The sequence below is a fragment of the Prosopis cineraria genome, unplaced genomic scaffold (assembly GCF_029017545.1).
Source record: "Prosopis cineraria cultivar Desert tree isolate PC_DT_omini unplaced genomic scaffold, ASM2901754v1 PC7, whole genome shotgun sequence".
Lineage (NCBI taxonomy): Eukaryota > Viridiplantae > Streptophyta > Magnoliopsida > Fabales > Fabaceae > Prosopis > Prosopis cineraria.
In genome coordinates this window covers 34790126-34800223 of record NW_026555338.1, presented here as the reverse complement: position 1 = coordinate 34800223, position 10098 = coordinate 34790126, and the positions used below count along the sequence as shown (strand labels likewise).

At 36.0% G+C, this 10098-nt stretch overlaps 1 long non-coding RNA gene across 1 annotated transcript; it reads right to left on the bottom strand.

Moving 5' to 3' along the window:
* Positions 1-2017: 2017 nt before the first annotated feature.
* On the bottom strand, positions 2018-3875 carry LOC129316345 (uncharacterized). The gene is made up of 3 exons (XR_008594778.1): positions 3639-3875; positions 2916-2981; positions 2018-2367 (listed from the first exon to the last, which is right to left on the bottom strand). It is a non-coding gene; the product is annotated as an uncharacterized LOC129316345 (long non-coding RNA).
* Positions 3876-10098: the final 6223 nt, after the last annotated feature.

Genomic DNA, 10098 nt, shown 5'->3' with positions numbered 1-10098 from the left:
AAGTGACAAAGAACCTTTTGTTTTTGTTTTTTTTTTTCTTGGGGGGGTGTTTGGGAAAAAGACCTGAAATTAACTGGCCAAAATGCCGCTATTCACATAAAAGGTGGAAATCATAAAAGCTCAGTTGGAATCATTTCCAGTGAAATATTTTCTTAGCTCAAATATTAAAAAAAATTAAATTTTAAGGAAGTTGTATATAACTCATTAATCTTTAAATATTAAAAATTAACTCTTCTAATTTTTGATGTTATTTTTCCCCTTGCTACTAATTAATTATGCTATGTTGGAATTTTTCACATTAAATTAAGAAAAGCCACACAGAAGCTTATACGTAGGGGTGCACAGAGAATGGGCTAGCTATCGTCTCGTTGCTTGTTCTTATGTAATGAGTACAAGACCAGCCCAACCTAGCATAAATATTAAACAAATTTAAAAATAAAATAATAAATAAAATTTATATACTCAATTATGTCCATCGAAAATATTCTCTTAAAAAAATATCATGTTCAAAAGTAATATTTTTTAAAATTTTAAACACACATTGTTCTGACATAATATTAAGTTTCAAAATCAAATTAAAATTTTAAATAAAAATAATATATTGACCTGTTAAAAGTTTTCATAATAACAACAACAACAATAATTTACTTTTAACAATAACAACAACAATAATTTATTAAGTATGATCTATGAAGGAAAAAAAAAATTTCATAAAATGATAATACCAATAAAAATTAAAATCACACACACACCCGAGGTCAGCAAGATCAGGTTGGACTAAACTCGAAGTCTAGCCCAACCTGATCATTAAGACCAACCTGGTCTCTCAAGTAAGATAAGGCTTATTGGGTTAGTTGAACACTCCAACTTATGTGACAGTTTATGAAAATAAATAATAAATGAATAACTTTTTTGAGTATTTACTTTTATATTAGTTTTAAATATTTACTTTTGTATTAGTTTTATTCATATTTTTTATTATCAATGGTGTATAGTTTTCTTATATCAAATGACAAATTTTTATTTATATAATTCTTATCAATGATAGCTTTTTAATGTTTTTCTGTTCATTTGTTTAACATAAAAAGCTATTTTAATTGATAAAGAATAATAAAATTATAGTTTTTCTTAACTTATGTTAACAGTGAATAATAAGAACAAAATCACTCAACTAAAAGAATGATAGCATCGTCATGTGTATTAAAAGTAAAAATTATAATTTTTTCTCCTTAAATTGTGTTAGAAAAATTAATAAAAATATTTTCCATATTAGGTGTCATGTGTATTTCATTAAACTGACTTATCAAACTCTATTAATAATATAATAAAGTTAATTAATAGTAGTGAACTTTAAAAAATAAAATTAAAGGTTATAAAAATTAATTTTAAATGTTTAAAAATGAGAAGATCATATACAATAATTTCAAAATTTATGGAAGTTTTATGTATTTTACCCCCTTTTTTTTATATCCATCCTTTTTAACTCATCAAGCTGTACCAACTTAATTAGCTTCCCATATGAAAATTGAAGGATGAATACGGAAAACCAATCAATGAAAAATAAAGGGTTAATTCATTTTCAGGATTTTTAACTTAAATGTAAGGAGGAATATTTTGATCAGATACTTTAACAAAAAAATCAGCAAGAAAAACCAAGGTCCTTAATTGTCATTTTGAAATGTTGGGATCAAATATCATCATCTTGACTGGCTCAGTCCAAAGTTTCACTTCAAAAACAAAAAAAGTTTAATCTTGGTAGAGTAGGTACCATGTAAGAAAAAAAAAACTTGCTAATGTTGCAAATTAATGCATGCATCAGAGGGTAAACATAGACTAAGAATGTGTTTAGTTGGGAGGAAGGGAAGGGGAGGCCTCCCCTCCTTTGGTTAGGAGGAGGGGAGAGGAAATTTTTAAAATTTTCCTTTCCCTCCCCTCCCCTCCAAATTAAGGGAGAGTTCCCTTCCCATTCCCTCCCTTGAACTGTAACACCCTCAAAATTTACAGACCGATTTTTCGCAAATTATTAAAACCATTATCATGGTAGAAAATTTTCTTACCATGATACATCCAAGACAATATACCACAGGTCTTAAAATATCTCAAAAAGCAATTAGAACCATGAGGGACAGACAGGATCCTCATAGCATGTTATTCAAATCAGGTCATGAATCAAGAGGGACAGACATAATCCTCTTGGTCATATAAATACTTTTAATAAAAAGGATTAGAGTTTACATGCTTCACAAAGAAGATATGTCCTAAGTTGGCACAAGATACATTGTATAATCTAAAATAAGAGGCAACGTAAAAGATGGTGTCTCATACACCATAGTTACACCTCTGGTGCTTTCTCGGCCGGACTCGCTCCTGTAAAAATATTAACCACGGGGAATGAGACTTAAAAGTCCCAGTAACCAAAAATTAATATGTAATGATGCATGCGGATGTAACTAATCATGCGATTGCTAAGTGGGCACACAAAACATTTAACCGAACAATATTTTCAAACAAACCGAACAAGTATTTAATTTGCATGACTGCACCTTATATCCTCCTTTCACCATGCTCGGACGCCAAATCACCCGGCCAAAGGTGAGTTGGACCAAGCGACACGCCACTCATTGGGTCCAATGAGGGCTTACCACGTGGTAATAATTAACCGAACAGAAATTCCCATTAACACCATACATTAAAATACCCTGACAAGTCATGCATCATTCAAATATCCAAACAGGAATATATCCGAACAATAATATCTCATCATGATAAACAAAAATAAATTTTTAACCCACTTGGCAATAATTTCACAAGTATATAACAGTATTTATTTTCAATAATTCATAATTTTTCCAAACAACAAAACAACACATAACCATTCACAAACACACCCATCACAACACATTAATAATGGTTACCTTGTGTCTTGAATAACAAGTTCCCCTTCACAACTCCTTTTTCACCACTATCTTTGTCAATATAATCTACATAATTATTTCACAATACTATATATTAATTTTACATTAAAATAAATAACTCTAATTTAAAGAGTTAGAAAGTCTTAAATCTATAGTCCATATTAACACTAATTTAAGATTTATGCCTCATTTAACTTCCCAAATTCTTTTCTAAAATTCTCGTACCCTAATGAACTATTTTTTTTTATCCTCAATTCACTTCTAGTATCACAATTTCATCCTTCTACATTCTAAAAATTCATCCAAAAATAAATTAAAAATTTTAGAATTATCCTGAAGCCTCAAATCACCTTTCTATAACCTCAAAAATACCTATTCATACTTAAATAAATATTTAATAATCATAGGTTTATCCCTACGTCTCAGATTCCACATAAATTCAACCATATAGATCTAGATTTTAACTCAAAAATTCTTGTTTCAACCTCAAGAAAATATTCTATAATATTTATTATATCCCTAAGAATTTTAACCTATATTTTTAATCCATCATATCATCAGATTAACTATCCTATAGAAAAATCCTAATCAAAATATTTACTCTATCCTACAAAATAATCATATCACTAGAAAGCTAATATTATTTAGAAAATAACTATAAAATTAATTTTGTAATTAAATAAATTTTTAAATGCTAATCTAAACAGGAAAGTTAGAACATACCTGAAGAAAAAGAAAATAATCCCCCCTTGTGAGAAAACGCCGAGCAACGTGAGAGGAAGAGAGAAAAATAATATAAAAATGGGATTGTGAGTCCCAAAATTATATTAAAAAAAACTATAGGTTTGAATTTAATTATTCAAACCTTTGGGCCAAAAGTTGCAATTTTCTCTAAATTGCATCTTAGCCTCTCATGCTTCCTAATGCACACACCCCCTCCTTTTTATACATGAAGGCACCTCTTCTCTTCCTCATCTAACCAATGTGGGACTTAGAAACAACAACCTTCCACCCCCTTTTTTTGTTCCTTCTACCTTCTCTCTTTTTTTTTTCAACACACATAAAAAAAAATTATTTATGTATTATATCTTAACTAAATATTGCTTATGTGGTTTTAAATTTAAATTTTTAAATTCATAATTAAATACCTAACCATAATATTATTTCTAAATAACCTCAAATAATATAAATTCCTATTATTATCATTTTTTTTCTCAAAACCTAAATTCCACAATTTCTTTATTATATAAAAAATCAGGATGTTACAATTCTCCCCTCCTTTTAGAATTTTGTCCTCAAAATTTAATAGATAAGCATAGAAACTATGTACCTAAGCAAATAAATGTGGATAATCTCGCCTCATACTCTCCTCGGTTTCCCAAGTAGCATCACCTAGGGCTCCACCCTTCCAAATCACCTTCACGAGTCGGATGGTCTTATTGCGTAGTTGTTTGTCCTTAAAGTCCTCAATTCGCTCCGGTTCGGATCTAAAGGTCAAATTCTCCCTCAATTCTACTTCTTCAGGTTCAATAACATGGGAGGGATCCGGGTTGTACTTCTTCAACTGTGATACGTGGAACACATTATGGATACCTGCAATCTGTGGAGGTAATGCAACTCTATATGCAGTAGATCCAATTCGCTCCAAGATCTCATACGGGCCCATAAATCTAGGTGTCAACTTCTTTGCCTTAATGGATCTACCAATGCCTGTCACTGGAGAAACCTTCAAAAATACATGATCTCCTACTTCAAACTCTAACGGCCGTCTCCTCTTATCAGCATAGCTCTTCTGTCGGCTCTGAGCGGTTAGCAATTTTTGCTTAATCATTGCAATCTTCTGGGTGGTCTGCTCTACAATTTCTGGACCAATGATACTCCTCTCACTTAATTCTGTCCAACACAAAGGCGATCTACACTTCCTTCCATACAAGGCCTCATAAGGCGCCATCCCAATACTAGAATGATAGCTGTTATTATAAGCAAATTCAGCTAATGGCAAATGATTATCCCAACTACCTGGTAGTTCAATGGCACAAGCTCTCAACATGTCCTCCAAAGTCTGGATCGTCCTCTCTGTTTGTCCATCTGTTTGGGGGTGGTATGCGGTGCTAAAACTCAGTCTGGTACCCATAGCCTTCTGTAGCGCACCCCAAAAGTTTGAAGTGAACCTTGGGTCACGATCTGACACAATTCTAGAGGGTATACCATGAAGTCTAACTATCTCCTTAATGTATATCTCAGCAAATTTCTCTAATGTAGAGGTAAACTTGATCGCCAAAAAGTGAGCTGATTTGGTGAGTCGGTCTACTATCACCCAAATAGCATCCTTACTCGAGGGTGTTCTTGGCAGTCCAGTGATGAAATCCATGGAAATATCATCCCATTTCCACTTTGGAATATCTAACGGTTGCAGTGTTCCAGCTGGCTTCTGATGTTCTATCTTTATCTTCTGACACGTTAAACATCTAGAAACAAATTCAGTTACATCTTTCTTCATTCCTGGCCACCACCAACCTCGCTTCAAATCATGGTACATTTTAGTTATACCGGGATGAATTGTATATTTGCTCCTATGAGCTTCTTCTAAAAGGATATTCCTCAATCTTGGATCATTAGGTACACAAACTCTACCTTTATACTTCATCACTGTGTCCTCAGAGATGGTAAAATTTGGGGCCTTACCTACCACTATCTCCTTCCTTATATTCCTTAAGTAGTCATCACTCTGCTGTGAGACTCTGAGATCTTCCCAGAATTTGCTCTCAAAGTCTGCTACCTGGAGTGCGGCCATTTGATGTTCAATCACATCTACTGGAACATCATGAAAACTGTTCCACAAATGATATTCATGAACCATCAAATGTGCAGCATGAATAGTCTTTCTACTTAAGGCGTCAGCTACCACGTTAGCCTTACCCGGATGGTAATGTAATTCAAAGTCATAATCCTTCAGAAATTCCATCCATCGTCGCTGCCTCATATTAAGCTCTTTTTGATCAAATAAATACTTCAGGCTCTTATGGTCACTGAAGATTTGAAACTTAGATCCATACAAGTAGTGTCTCCATATCTTCAGAGCAAACACAACTGCAGCTAACTCCAAATCATGAGTAGGGTAATTTTCCTCGTGTGGTCTCAACTGTCTGGAGGAATAGGCAACCACTCGGTCATTTTGCATCAAAACACATCCTAAACCCTTTAAAGAAGCATCAGTGTACAGAGTGTACGGCACCACAGGGTCAGGAATAGTCAATACTGGAGTAGTGGTTAACCTCTTTTTCAATTCTTGGAAAGCAGCTTCACATTTGTCAGTCCAAATAAATGGGGCATCCTTCTTAGTCAGCTTAGTTAAGGGCATCGCAATTTGCGAAAATCCCTTAATAAAGCGACGATAATAACCTGCTAAACCTAAAAAGCTTCGTATCTCTGTAACAGATTTTGGCTGTTCCCACTTCATCACTGCATCAATCTTGCTAGGATCCACCGCAACTCCGTCTCTGGACACAACATGGCCCAAAAACTTTACTTCTTGGAGCCAAAATTCACACTTGTTTAATTTGGCATAAAGCTTATGTTCCCTCAAAACTTGCAAGACGATTCTTAAATGTTCACCATGAGCCTCCTCATCCTTTGAATAAATAAGAATGTCATCAATAAACACTACTACAAACTTATCTAAATAGGGTCGAAAGATCCTATTCATGTAATCCATGAATACCGCAGGAGCATTCGTAAGTCCAAACGGCATCACCATGAATTCATAATGCCCATATCTCGTCCGAAATGCTGTCTTAGGTATATCCTCTGCTCTCACTCTCAATTGGTGGTACCCTGACCTTAAGTCAATCTTTGAGAAAACTGCGGATCCCACAAGCTGATCCAGCAAATCATCGATTCTCGGAAGTGGATATTTGTTCTTGATGGTTACTTTGTTCAATTGTCTATAATCAATGCACAATCGGAGGCTTCCGTCCTTCTTCTTTACAAAAAGGACTGGAGATCCCCAAGGTGAAACACTCGGTCTGATGAAACCCTTCTCAAGTAGCTCTTCAATTTGCTTTTTCAGTTCCGCTAACTCTGAAGGGGACATCCGATAAGGAGCCTTAGAAATTGGCCCTGTACCGGGTACCAATTCAATTGAGAACTCTACCTCGCGCTTTGGGGGTAAACCGGAGACTTCGTCTGGAAATACATCCGCAAATTCTTTGACAATTGGGATATTCTTCACGCCTTCATCAATCTCAGCTTGGATAGAGAAGAAAACCATGTAGGCCTGGCAACCCTTCTTCATACATCTATCAACTTGCGCCGCCGACAAGAAAACATGATCTTGAGTCTCGACTGGGGTCACCGACAAAGAAGATAAAGACACACTCCTCTCTCTACAATCTAGGATAGCACCATTTGCAGCCATCCAATTCATTCCCACAATTACATCCATACCTCTCAGTGGTAGGATAATTAAGTCCATAGTTGTTTTCCTATTTTTAAACTCGACTACTAGGTTAAGGCATGCCTTAGCAGTCCTTACAGATTCTCCCGCAGGAGTAGACACATTCATATCAAAAGGTAAAATACACACAGGCAAATCAAGGTTCTTTACACAAGTTTCAGAAATAAAAGAGTGTGTAGCACCCGAATCAAATAGTGCAACAATATCATGATGAAGGATTTTGATGTTACCTCTAATGGCATCTGGGGAGTTCATGGTGTCCTGAGTAAGAGCAAACACACGGCCAGAGACAGTAGGATGTTGGGAAGGGTTCTTCATATTTGAGCCCTGGTTGTCCCCACAAAACTTTGCAATGTGACCGGGTTTCCCACAAATGTAACAGACCCAGCACTGTCCGAAATGACGACGCCCGCATTTAGTGCACTGTTGAGAGCTCGCTGTACTCGGGGCAGGTGTAGATACTGTTGGGCTCCTCTGTGACCCGTGATAACTACTATGATAGCTCCTCTGTCCTTGGCCCCTTTGAAATGGACCCTTCTGCCTTCCTTGGTTCCATGAGCTACTCGAACCCTGATGGTTTTTCTTCATAATGCCTCCGGTGGGTCGAGGGTAGGTTGGGGGTCTACTATATGAATAACCCCTCTTCTCTCTCTCAACCTCCTTCTTACTGCGAGCTACTACTTGTAGTTTTATGCACATTTCATCATAATCTCGGATATCTAGATGAGCCAATTGTTCCCTCAATTCTGGTCTAGCCTTCTCCAATAAGCGCTTAGCCTTCCATTCGGAATCATCCCTATACTGCAGGTACGTGGAGTATCTAGATAACTCCTGAAACTTAGCAATGAATGTGTCCTCATCGAGGTTCCCTTGCTTAAAGGCATGGAATTCCGCTTCCTTCTCAGACCTTAACTCTGATGGAAAGTAATGCCTGAATAATTTTTCCTTGAATTCCTCCCAGGTGAGTGTAGAATCATCCCTGGGCCCTGCTGTCTCCCACCAATCTCTTGCTCCTTTCACTAGGAGCACTAATGCTACTTGTACTTTTTGATTGCTGGTGCATGTGACTACTCGAAAGATGGATTCGAGTCTCTTCACCCATTCCTCTACCACGGATGGTTTAAGGTTACCATCAAACGTAGGAGGGTTAAACTTCCTAACAGTTTCCCACACATCAGTAATGGTCGGTGGGGCTCTCTGTTCCTCCTGCCTAATTTCTTTCCTTCTAGACTCATGATCTCTCAGAGTGGCAGGATGTGAGGAACTGCCTTCCCCCACATGACTCTCAACATGAGCCCTATCTCCATTTTCAGTTACCTTTTGCCTCTTTAGCTCCGTCAACTCTTGTTCGTATCCTTGAACCTTGTCTGTTAATGTTTTTACAAGCATTCTTAATTCCGCCAAGTCAGGCTCCTCATTTGGCAGTGGCGGTGGCAGGTGCTCATGTTGGAATCCTGAGTTACCACGAGTAACAGGCATTTTCTCTCCCCTCCTAAAGGATACAAGATATAAATAATAAAATTAGCCTAGCTATATCATGGCCATACAATGAGAAGCACCATAACAATGTATATTGCCAACCGACTATATGCTCTGATACCAATATGTAACACCCTCAAATTTACAGACCGATTTTTCACAAATTATTAAAACCATTATCATGGTAGAAAATTTTCTTACCATGATACATCCAAGACAATATACCACAGGTCTTAAAATATCTCAAAAAGCAATTAGAACCATGAGGGACAGACATGATCCTCATAGCATGTTATTCAAATCAGGTCATGAATCAAGAGGGACAGACATAATCCTCTTGGTCATATAAATACTTTTAATAAAAAGGATTAGAGTTTACATGCTTCACAAAGAAGATATGTCCTAAGTTGGCACAAGATACATTGTATAATCTAAAATAAGAGGCAACGTAAAAGATGGTGTCTCATACACCACAGTTACACCTCTGGTGCTTTCTCGGCCGGACTCGCTCCTGTAAAAATATTAACCACGGGGAATGAGACTTAAAAGTCCCAGTAACCAAAAATTAATATGTAATGATGCATGCGGATGTAACTAATCATGCGATTGCTAAGTGGGCACACAAAACATTTAACCGAACAATATTTTCAAACAAACCGAACAAGTATTTAATTTGCATGACTGCACCTTTATCCTCCTTTCACCATGCTCGGACGCCAAATCACCCGGCCAAAGGTGAGTTGGACCAAGCGACACGCCACTCATTGGGTCCAATGAGGGCTTACCACGTGGTAATAATTAACCGAACAGAAATTCCCATTAACACCATACATTAAAATACCCTGACAAGTCATGCATCATTCAAATATCCAAACAGGAATATATCCGAACAATAATATCTCATCATGATAAACAAAAATAAATTTTTAACCCACTTGGCAATGATTTCACGGAAGTATATAACAGTATTTATTTTCAATAATTCATAATTTTTCCAAACAACAAAACAACACATAACCATTCACAAACACACCCATCACAACACATTAATAATGGTTACCTTGTGTCTTGAATAACAAGTTCCCCTTCACAACTCCTTTTTCACCACTATCTTTGTCAATATAATCTACATAATTATTTCACAATACTATATATTAATTTTACATTAAAATAAATAACTCTAATTTAAAGAGTTAGAAAGTCTTAAATCTATAGTCCATATTAACACTAATTTAAGATTTATGCCTC